Here is a 12,682-nt window from a genome sequence, read left to right on the forward strand (position 1 = left end):
TCAGAATCATAAGATCATGTGATCATAGAATCATAAAATTGTAGAGTTGGGAAGGTCATCTAGTCCAACCCCTGCAATGTAGGAATTTCAGCTAAAGCATCCATGACAAATGGTCATCCAACCTCTGCTTTAAAACCTCCCAAGAAGGAGAGTCCACCACCTTCTAAGGGAGTCTATTCCTCTGCTGAACTGCTCTTCCTGGGATTTAGTCAGAATCTCCTTACTTGTAGCTTGTACCTATGAAACATTCTCCCACAGAGCTACAGTTCCCTGCAAGGAGGGATTGATTGTTAAACCACCCTGGGAACTGTAGCTCTGTGAGGAGAATTGTTGTTGTTTAGTCGTTTAGTCGTGCCCGACTCTTCGTGACTCCATGGACCAGACCATGCCAGGCACTCCTGTCTTCCACTGCCTCCCGCAGTTTGGTCAAACTCATGCTGGTAGCTTCCAGAACACTGTCCAACCATCTTGTCCTCTGTCGTCCCCTTCTCCTTGTGCCCTCCATCTTTCCCAGCATCAGGGTCTTTTCCAGGGAGTCTTCTCTTCTCATGAAGTGGCCAAAGTATTGGAGTCTCAGCTTCAGGATCTGTCCTGAGGAGAGATAGGAGAAGAATAGGGGTGTCCTAACAATTCACAGCACCCTTAACAAACTACAGTTCCTAGGATTCTTTGGGAGAAGCCATGATAGGGGTATCATCGTGTATGGTGTTGATGGAGCCAGCATTATGGGAACTGGATCATTCCCACTGGGCATCTTTCACCATCCATGCCTTATGTCGGACTCCCAAGCCTGCTGTTTTCCCTTGGGTGGGTGAGCTTTTCTGCTTTGCATGCAGTTTTTAGGCAGAATCTTACAGCTAGTGTTTCCTTCTATTAAGTTCTAAATGCATAACAGCATCGCTGCTCACAAGGCCTCAGCCTGCATCTGACAGATTCTGATCCCCCTACTTCACAGGTCTATCACTCTTGGTTTTCATCAACCCTTTACCCTTTCTTCACTTCCCTGCCCCCATCTCTCTCTCTCTCTTAAAACTTAAAATTTGCAGCCAACTTTGATTTCCCTCAGTCTATTCTCTTCTTGGAGGCTTTTCATCAGTTTTGCTTTGTTGGGCCGAGTCCAGTAACCTCGTCTCTTGTTTTTTGGTGAGTGTCAACTATCATGCTTTTGATCTGCAGCTTTTTTGTGTTAGGAAAGTGTGCGGTGTAAACGGAGTTGGAAATGGGAAAGAAAGGGCCACATAATATCACAAATGCTCCCTGCATAAACGGGGGGGGGGGGGGAGAGAGAGAGAATAAAATGTGAGTGGAGACAGCTGTAAAGTAATACATTACGCCAGTCTTCCCAACCTGGTGGTGCCCTCCAGCTGTTAATGGACTCCAGTTCCCACCATCCCTGACCATTGACCATGCTGGCTGGGGTTGATGGGGGTTGGAGTCCAGCAACATCTGGAGGGCACTCTCTTCCTCATCCCTACCCTAACAACTAGCCCAAATCCACTGTGCCTAAATTAGTTTTGTAGGGAGATAGCCAGCACCCCAAAATGTAGTTTTCCTAAGAACAAATCTCAGTTTGCTAGCTAAGGACCTAAGATGGGCTTACTGTTCTCACTGTGGCCACCAGAACCCTGCGGAAACCCTTCAAGCAGGATATGAGTGCAACAGCACACTTACCTGCAATTCCCAGGAGTTGGTGTTCAGAGGCATACTGCTTTTGACAGTGAGGGCTGAACATAACCATTGTGGATAGTAGCCATTGACTGTGTCCTCAGTCTGCTACAAAGAGCTTGCTGAGATCATACTGAATCAAGGGAGGATAAAATAGGGAGGAGAACTACCTTCTAGTTCAGCATCCTGTTCTCACAGTAGTCAACCAGATGCCTATGGGAAGCCCTCAAGGGGAGTCCAGCAGTAGACTCTTCCCTCCTGCGGTTTCCAGCAACTGGCATTTACAAGCATAATTGCCTCTGAGCATGGAGGCAGAGCATAGCTGTCATGGCTAGCAGACATCGATAGCCTCTCCTCCATGAACTTGTCTAATGCTTTTTTAAAGACCATTGGAGTTGGTGGTCATCACTGCCTCCTGGGGAAGCAAGTTCCATAGCTGAACTATGTGCTGTGTGAAGAAGTACTTCTTTTACAGTGGTACATCGGGTTAAGAACTTAATTCGTTCTGGAGGTCCATTCTTAACCAGAAACTGTTCTTAACCTGAAGCACCACTTTAGCTAATGGGGCCTCCCGCTGCTGCTGCACCACCAGAGCACGATTTGTGTTCTCATCCTGAAGCAAAGTTCTTAACCCAAGGTACTATTTCTGGGTTAGCGGAGTCTGTAACCTGAAGCATCTGTAACCCGAGGTACCACTGTACTTTCTTTTATTTGTCCTGAATCCTCCAACATTCAACTTCATTGGCTTAACATGAGTTCCAGCATTATGGGAGATGGAAAAAGCTTTTCTCTGTCCAATTTCTGAACACCATGCACAATTTTATAAACTCGTGTCACTTCTTACTTGCTTTTTCTCTTAAGTGCCAAATACAGTACTGCAGCTTTTCCTCATTGGGGAGTTGCCCCGTAATGAAGGCTATGATGCAAGAGCTCGATGAAGACAACCAACTGCTGCACAGCTTCCTTTCAAAATAAAATAAAAAGGCAGTCCGCCCCATTAATTGGCCATCTCTGTGATTAGGCATCTTTATGTCGTTCTTCCATTGCACACAGTGCTCTCAGCAGGGCATAGGAACATGTTTGTTTCTCCAACAAACAAATTTTATGCAGCCTGGTAAATGTCTGGATTAGGCTGTAGGGTTCTTTTCCTGGAAATACTGCAGATGAGAAAATGAGAAGAGGCTTTTCACACTTTGCCTTGAGTTAGTCAGGTTTCACCCCTGACCACCACTCTTCATTTTTACAGCTGCGCGCTCTCCCCATCACCACCCTCTCTCATACGCTGCAGTAAAAATGAAGGGGGGGGAGTGTGGGGAATAGCAGTGGGAAGATGATCTCCCCCCTCGCGCAATTGTGAGTGAACCTTAAAGCAAGTAATGTCAACAACATTCACAATTCCTTGATGTGAAATACAAGACTGAGGCAAAGAGATTGTATCTCGTCTGCGTTGAACTCTGTTGCTTCCCAGTGAAGTACCAGTTTAAAGGGCTAGTCAACAGCATCTGAAGCTCTGCATGTCTTGAGACCCAGATATTTGTCAGACTACCTCCTCCTAGAGAAGAGTGCATGGGGTGTTAACAGAGGGGTAGTACCTCTGGTGAAGGACACGTTGTGCTCCTTTTGGGGTAGTTTGTCAACTCAGCTCTCATCTGTGGCTCCTAGAAGCTGTCAGCATGCGACAGCAGCCACACCATGGGAACGGCTTCAACTGGTTGGCTAAACTAGGTGAGGATAGCCAATGGCCCTCAAGCCCTCAGTGAGTTAGGCTCCAGTGGATTCAGCGGATGAGACCAATAGTAGGTCCAATGGTCAAGTAGGCGGTTACTGCACTTCCTGTGGAGGGGAATGAGGGGCAGATGGGGCTCATCAACCCAGGAGAAGGAAAACTCTGATCCTCAACCTCTGCTGCCTTACAACTATACTACAGTCACAAGAAAGGCTTTGGCAGTAAACCCGAAGGAAAAATCCATACCTGTGGCTTCCAGGACATCTTTAGGAGAAGAAAGGGCTAAAGAGTGATTTTTATCTTGTATTTTTATATTACGAACCACCCTGAGATATTTGGATGAAGGGGAGTATATAAGTTTAATAAATAATAATAACTATTGGAGTTCCTCCCTCCCTTCTCTACTTCCACCAAGGGAAAGAAAGAGTGAGAGAGATGCTGTGAGATTTTGACCAGCTTCGGCCCATCTGAAGCTGATACAGGCTCGTCTTATCTTGAGCCCAAACAGAGCGTCGTCACACAGCAGAAGGATAAGCAGTATGTGCTACATTCTTAATTTTTATTTACACTCTATGCTGAGAGAATACAAACATGCATGTTGCCTCTGTGGGAGCAGAGAAGCAACTATCTCTCTAACAAAGAAACTGAGAGAACACTGAAAAACAGGAAACCAGTGTACGTCACATCCAGTCTCCCATTCCCGTGGGAATCCAACAGTAACTCTGACTGTGGAATGCAAAACAATGTCTTGTGACTGCAGTTGCTGCTCAGTGAGGGAAATAGAAACCAACAGATGCTACCACCATGGAGGAGAAGGGGCTGCCACGGCTGAGCAGTGGAAAGAGAGAACAATGGAGATGCCACCACTTTTGATAAGAAGTAGGGCAGAGATAGTGAGAGATCATCACTGGAGTAGCAGCTCTGTAATCGGATTGGTGGGTAGAGGTTGTAGGGTTCACACACTAGCACAGGCAATTTCTGAGCAAACTGACTTCTGTGGGAAAGCTGAGCATACTGTATGCTTAACTGCATCATATCAGTGGCAAGTCCCACTGCATTCAACGGGACTTAGTCTGAGATAAATGTGTACAGAATTGTATCTTAAATCTCTCCAATCAAATTTAATGGCTTAGGATAGCTTAGGATTACACAGTTAAGAGTGCTTAATTTTAGTTGGAGCATGGCTGATTTATTTGCTGATATAACCAGCACATCCTCCTCCTGTGTGTCATCATTCAAACAAAGTCCCATTCTTATCAATTAATAGACGTCAGCATGAATTCGCAACCTAGTGCCATGGATTTTGCATCTATTGTTTGCCAACAGATGCAAAGACAAGTTGCAATAAAGACATCTCTCATAGCTCGTCTCTACATCATGCTTTTTCAAAAGTAAATCCCCTTTAATTCAGTGGGACTTCGTTCTACACAAGCATGTATTGGGTCAGATGGTCAGGAATGCAGGGCGGGACGTGGGGAGGTGGATAAAGTTTATTACAATGTTTCCACAGCCAAGATACAGATCAACTCGAGTAAAGCCTGAACCTTGAGATTATCCAAGGCTGGTGGGAGACTCGTGCTTTATTTATCAGTCAGGATTAAAGGTGTCAGAGAATGTCCATTGCAACTGTGTAAACAGAAAAGTGTATCAGGAGGACGCGTTGGAGCAAAAGTCAACCAGAGCTGTTCTGAACCTGGCATGTGATGACAGATAGGAGTCATCATGCTATTTCCGCAGGGAGGCAAGAGTGAAGCAAGTGCTGTGTAAGACGACCCCCCCTCACTTCATCCAGTGAGATTTCAATTAACTTTTTTTTTTTTTTTGAAATAGATATCTGTCATGTGTATCATATACCAGACTGATAACTGGGGAAAGCCCACGTATTGTCGCAGACTTAGCTGTTTCAAGAGTTCTTCATTACCACTGTCTAGATGAAACGAGATGCTGAGGGCCATGTGTTTATAGACGCTGCTTACCCCAAAACCACAGGAACTCTCTAGATCACTGGACCACCACCAGTTCTGGCTTGACCATTAGTAATCCAACCAGCATGGTGCAGAGAATGTACAAACAGTGCTTTGTGGTGATGACAACTCTATCTCTGTAGGAAGTCACAATGCCTCCGTCTCTTTCAGGGGTCATCTAAAGCTGAGGTTGGTCTAAAATGTCTTAGGAGGGAACTTTCCCACCACCACCACCGAAAACTGTGGGTTTTTGGTTTTTTTTAGTTCCCCCTAAACTATTGAAAAAATTCTCAGTCCTTCCCAATCTTGCCATCTGTGAATCAGTGGTGGGCTTGGCCCCTGTGCCTAGTCCTGCTGGAGAGTTTCACCCCTCTCTCCAAGGAAGTTCTGTGAAATCCTCCTCCATTTCACCACTCACAAATAGCATGGAGAATTTGCAAGACCATCTTCACCCAGCTCTTGCTAAAGTTCCTCTTTCTTTCTAAATCGATTACCTTCCTCTGCGGCTGTGTTCTTCCTCCACTGTCAGAGGCAGTGTGCATCTGAGTACAACTTGCTGGGAATCTCAAGTGGGCAGGGCGTGGTTGCTCTGATGTTCAGCTTGCACCTGGGCCACCCTTGTGAAAACAGGAGGCAAAATGAGGTGAGCCACTGACCTGGTCCAGCAGGACTATGTTCTTAAATGGCAGTGTCCAAGCATCCTCTATTTTGAAACCAGGATGGACTCTTGTAGCTTACCTGCAATTTTCCTTGTAGCCTTCCTTCCCCACTTGGCATCAGCCCCTGTGCTCTGTCCTTGATGGTAGTCGATTGCCAAACTGTCAACAGTGGTTACCCATCCCTCACCCACTTCCCTGCTCCAACAAATGCATCTGACTTTGTAAGCATAAGCCACAGGAAGTGATATCTTGACTTGCCTCTGATAAAGCTTGATTGAAGATGTAATCATGTCAGTAAACACTCCTGATAATTGAATGACTCCAGAAACGTGAGGCATGTGCTCATCTCACTAATCACTCAGGTCCAAATCAGATGTGACATCACGACTGCTTAGTGATGAGATATCACAAGCTTTTTCAAAAAGAAAAACGTAACTGCAGTTGTGGGTTCCTGGTTCCGATTGGAATTGCAGGGATATAATTTGTTATTCTTGTTATTTTCTTACCCATTTTATTTCTGTCTCAAACAACCAAAGTGGCTTGCAGCAAAAATGCAATCAACTATTTTAAAAATACAAAGAAATGGAAGACACAAAACATGAAATTCAGCGGCGTAAACAAATGAAATGGCTGACCAAACCAATTGTTTAAAAGCAAATCACATATTAAAAGCCAGTTGAAATAAAAAGGTTTTCAGCCACCATCTAAAAACACAGAGAGAAAGAGCCCCAAAGATATTTACTGGGTCAGTGTCCCATAACCTTGGTGCCTTCATAGAGAAGGCCCTGCCTCTCATTCCTCTATGTCTAGTCTTATGTATGGGTAGTACTGAGAGAGCAGGGCCTCTGATCTCAAAGGCTAGACAGATTCATATGGAACTAGGCAATTTGTAACCCTTTCATCTGTGCCATTTTTCCAACAAACTGCCCCCTTCCCTGGATCTGCTACTCGGGCTGTGGAGATAAAATCACAGATACCCAGTACTGTAAGTCCCCACCCCCCATTAAATGAATATGAGCTGGAAGGGCAATTTGGATAAGAAAAATCTGGTGGTGTTTGCTTTTTAAGTACCTTTCCCTCAGCCCTTTCCTGGATATACAAGATGGGGATGCCTCCAAAAATGTCATCCTGGGATCTCTTTTCCCTCCCGTTCCTTAATTCATAGTCATGTCCTGCATCGTTATATCATGACATCCTTCACTTTACTGAATGGACTTCACATCATTGACAATGGTGGAGTCAGAATGACACGAATCATGCCATGGGGCAAATACACTTTACCAAAGGAGAGGTAGCGAACCGAACACAGTGATCCCCTTTAGGAAATTATGAATTTAAGGGGAGAAGGAAAAATGTTCAGTTCTATCTAATTAGCATTTTCCAGACCAATGTGTGACCCAAAACATAGCTATTTTTTGAAATTCTCACTTATTTGAGTTTTGCAGTGCAGTTTTCCAACCCTCAAACAATATGTGTATAAAAAACATATTTTTCTCTTTTTTTCAGAACCATTTGGGGGAGCCAAATTTTGACCTCACGCAGGGTGCCATATTACAAAAGATTACCAAAATCTGTCCCAATCACATGTTACCAGAGCAATGGGGAAGGGGAAGCTTTCAAGAAGCATCAGCCACGGCACTCTAGGTAAAGGTAAAGGGACCCCTGACCATTAGGTCCAGTTGTGACCGACTCTGGGGTTGCGGCGCTCATCTCACTTTATTGGCCGAGGGAGCCAGCGTACAGCTTTCAGGTCATGTGGCCAGCATGACTAAGCCGCATCTGGGGAACCAGAGCAGCACACAGAAATGCCGTTTACCTTCCCGCCGGAGTGGTACCTATTTATCTACTTGCATTTTGATGTGCTTTCGAACTGCTAGGTTGGCAGGAGCCGGGACCAAGCAATGGGAGCTCACCCCGTCGTGGAGATTTGAACCGCCAACCTTCTGATCAGCAAGTCCTTGGCTGTGTGGTTTAACCCACAGCGCCACCCGCGTCCCTTTTACGGCACTCTATTAATGCACAAATCAGCACATACTTGGAACTAACAAAATCTATTAATCACAGGGTGTTTACCTTGCTCTGAAATTGGGACCTGAAAAGAATGGTGCTCTAGCAAATTGCATTCTGATTCACAAAGAATGTTAAGCTGATGTATTTGCATGCAGGCTGGTGTCATTCATTGTTTTAAACCAGGGATAAGAAACATGGTTTGCAGCCTTCATCCAGTCCACAAATACTCTTCAAACCCCAGTCTTCTTCCATCCCAAAGGTTGGAGGTTTGTGGGGAGACTCAAACAGATTCCATTGTTCAAGCCAGGAGGAAAAGGCTCAGCTAGGTCCAAAGACAATGCACATTCTCGATCTCCTAAAGAAAATGAAGCCTGACGTCTGACTGGGGGGGGGGGGGTATTGTCCTGTTCACACTGATGCGGAGAAAAACAGCTAGTGAAGCTCCTGCCAGAATGTGTTGTGATAAAGACATTGTGCTCAGGGGGACACTGAGCTGCTGTTCACTTTCAAAAGGCTCGGGAATGTCACATAATCAGCTTGGCAGGGCACTGGCGCTGTTGCCAACACCTGCTGAGCCAAACACTACTCCTTTCTTGGGTCCCTTCCCCATCGCTGCCAGCTCCAGAGCCCTCAACACCTGCTGTTATCTTACAAAAGGGAGGTGTGTGAATATGCAAAAATATTGCAGCTGGGGGGAAAGACACTGGGTGGGGGTGGAGGTAAAGGAACCAGGTTCAATGGGCACACTGCCCACAGGCAGCTTCTGCCTGTGCCACTTTGTGATCATTGAGATTTCCGCTGGAATAGCAATGCCCTCTTGCACAGCTGGCATTTCTCCCCACCCCTTCAACAGGCAAAATTCATGGCAGACTGCACTGCGCATGCATCTTAGCACTTTTAGGAGGTAAACTGGCTGTTGGAAACCCCTGCACAGACTGCTGGAGTTGCAATTCTGCACAAGCAACTGTAGCTCAGTGAGAGGAGCAGGGATTTCTGGACAGCTCTCAGCCCCCTTACCAGGCAACATTTCACAGAATTCTTGGGTGGAAGCCATGACTGCTTAAAGTGTTATCATAGTGCTTTAAATGTATAAAAGAGGTTTAAAGACCTCCTTTGTACATTTTTTAAAAAGTGGTATAAATACCAACAATTGGGAAACACAGCCTTTACCAAAGGTGTCATGGGTTTTGAAGACGCTCAAACTCAGGACGCAAGGGAGAAACGTGCTAAGACGAAGGCACACTTGGCAAATCCACACCATGATCAACTCACGCCCGGAAACCAATGTCCCCACTGTGGAAGGATGTGTGGATCCAGAATTGGCCTCCACGGACACTTACAGTCTCATTGTTAAAACTGTGTTTATGGAATACAATCTTACTCGGCCACGAATAATAGAAGCAGAAGCAGAAGCAGAAGCAGAAGCAGAAGCAGAAGCAGAAGCAGAAGAAGAAGAAGAAGAAGAAGAAGAAGAAGAAGAAGAAGAAGAAGAAGAAGAATGGCATGAATGTGGCCTTAGTTGAATACCATCCTTTGTACACACTATACCTTTAAAGCACACTACTGTCCCTCAAAGACTCCTGGGAGCTGTAGTTTTGTAAATATGCTGCTAAGTGCTGCTAACTACAGTCCCCTCCCCCCCCCCATTTCCTGTGGGTGTGGGGGTGTGCTTTAAATGTATGTGGTGTATACTGCCTAAACCAGCTTCCCATCTTCTGGTTCAAAGTATCCAGCACTAAACAATCGCAGGAATACCAGAGCTGGGAAAGGGGCAGGGGGAGAAGGCAGTGAACAGCCATGGTGCTGGGGGAGGGGGACTGATGATTTGGAGAGGCAACATTTCATTGGTTATAAAGTCTTTCCAAGTGGCTTGTCCCTCCATAGTGCTCCATTGTTAGGGCTGTCACTCCGTTGAATGAGCCGTCATGCAGATGTGAACCCCCACCAGCCTTTGTGTGTGGATGCAGAGACTACAGAAAGGAGAGAGGGAATCAAAGGAGCATTGTTCGTGGAAGAAAAAGAGACAACATGTTTGGGGAAGCTAAAGAGAGATATGCAATAACTGGAGGGGGTGGCGGGGGGAAGCCAGGCAAGCTTTGTCCGGGCTCTAAATGGGATGCTTCACTTTCACCGACTTCCTTTCAGCTTCACAGCATCTCTTGCTCGGAGAAGCCTAGCAGGCAAAAGCACCAAACGATGGGATGGCAGATAATGAAACTCGGTTGGATACTGCTTGACTGGGACTTGCTGTAGTAGAGAAATGTTGACCGTCCTCAAATGTCTGCACGGGCACTCAGTTTATTTGTGGGTTGGTTTCAAGATTTTAAACCATAAACCAGGGATGGGGGACCTGTAGCCCTCCATACGTTGTTGACTCCAGTTCCCAGCAGCCTTAGCCAGCATGGCCAATAGCTAGGGATGATGGGAACTGGAGTCCAACAACATCTGGAGGGATGCAGCTTCCCCCTCCTTGGTGCGTGCAGTATCCAAAGAGGTTGCTTTATTAACCACGTGTTAGGTGGTCAAAGTATTAGATGGTATTGGATGGCTTCAAAAGAAGAAGTATCAGCATGGCTACAAAGCCACAAAGAGTATGGCTAGGCAAGAACAAGGAAGGTCTGGGTAACTTGATGGATTCACCAGATTGTATCATCATCTGTTTATTGTAGTTCACCCACCCGGTGTTATAGCTAACCAAGTGCTTGACAATCCTCCTGTTTTTGCAGTCCCACCCTAGCAACAATGCTGGGAATTTTTTTCCTCCTGAGCTCTTTGTGGGTCAGGCATGAATGGCAAGCCACAAACTGTGATGGCCTGAACAGGAAGATATTGAAAGCCTACAAAACCCTTCACGCAGTGCATAGTTAAACTGTGGAATTCACTCCCCTAAGTTATGGCTACCAACTAAAAGAGGACTAGGCAAATTCATGGATAAGGCTATAAAATGTCTACCAGCCACAATGATTACATTCTGTTTCACCTGTTGGAGGTAGCATGCCTCTGAATGTCAGTTGCTGGGAATCACATGAGGAGATCTGTTACAGTCAAGTTGTGCTTGCAGACTTCCCATAGGCATCTGTTTGGCCACTGTGAGACCAGGATGCTGAACTACATGGGCCATTGGTCTCATCCAGCAGGGCTCTTCTTATATTCTTAGGATTCTTGGGGAGGCATGTGCTTTCACTGCAATGGGGCTACCTCTGAAGATGGTTCAGAAACTTCAGCTGGTGCAGAATTCAGTGGCCAGGTTGCTCAAGATGGTTTGAACATATTACACTGATCCTGGCCTAACTACTATGGCTGCCTACTAACTTCCAGGGCCAAATCAAAGTGCTGCCTTTGACCTATAAAGCCTTAAATGGCCCAGGACAGCAATATCTCAAGGGCCTCCTCTCCCCATATGAAGTGATCTGGACCCTGTGATCATCATCTGAGGCCCTTCTTTATGTGACCCCTCCACAAGAGGTCCAGAGGGTGGCAACACAAGAATGGCCCTTTTCTTCGGTGGCTCCCCATTTATGGAAGGCTTTCTTGGCACCTTCATTACACTTCTTGAGCTGCCAGGTGAAAACATTCCTCTTAGCTTTTGGCTAATTAAACAAGCTATGGCTTTTTAAACAGGGAAGGGGAGGGTTATTGTTTTTGTTTGTTACTATGCTAAGTATTTTTCTGTTTTTGTACTGTAAACCACCCTGTGATCCTCAAATGAAGGGCAGTATAGAAATTTAATAGAATAAATAAATGCTGCATGTGCAACTCCAGCCAAAGACCAATAAATCTATGCATATTGATGTGAGCTGTGAAAATACCTCCCTTGTATTCTCACATAGGCACACCAGTTAGTGGCAAACCCCCTCAACTGATGTCTCTGTATAGCAGGCCTTGCTTGGATCCTGTTCAAGTATTGCCCAGCTGGAGGGTTTCTAGCAGGCATAACAATTGATGACCTATGAAACAAAGGCCTAGCTAGGTAGAGAAGAATGACCAATCAGATCAGATCTGCTAATCAGCACTGCCCTCCAGGAGGTTTATTTAAAAATCCCTTTCACTGAGACTATTAAAATTTACCTCAGCTGCAACTCTCCAGTTGACTTCTGGGAGATTAAATCAGCTCAGAAGTCAAGTGCTGATGGGTTTGCTTATCAGGCTGTGTTTAAACTTAGCCTATGTGATGATGTGGAATAAGGATTTTATTGGTGCTCATTTGGGTGTTCTATGAAGTTAACCCCTGTGTGATTTCATTCCTCTCAAGGCAGCCAAGCTAAACATCATGTCTAAGAATCTTTGCCATAGGCACACAATATCCACTTGTTTGCTCTCTGAGTTGCTGTACTTTGCTTAGTACATGTGCGACACATGCGCACAAATCGGCACACTTTTGTCTAGGTCTTCCCTTCAACTTCTTCTATGTTGAATGCCCCACTCGAAATAATATTGTTGCACAAACCTCAGTCTCCTAGTGGCAACAGACTCCAGGGATTCCATGCTTTTCTGAGGTTTGGCTTCATTGGAATGAGGGACTGTAGTGTCTTATGGATATATGATTTAATTTACACATACATACAAACTGAGCACAGAATGGTAGGGCTCACAGCATTAACACTCCAACAGATACTGGCTTCCCATGAATGTCCCAGGGAGATTCCAGAGTCCACCAA

Source organism: Podarcis cretensis (genome assembly GCF_951804945.1).
Source record: "Podarcis cretensis genome assembly, chromosome: 3".
Lineage (NCBI taxonomy): Eukaryota > Metazoa > Chordata > Lepidosauria > Squamata > Lacertidae > Podarcis > Podarcis cretensis.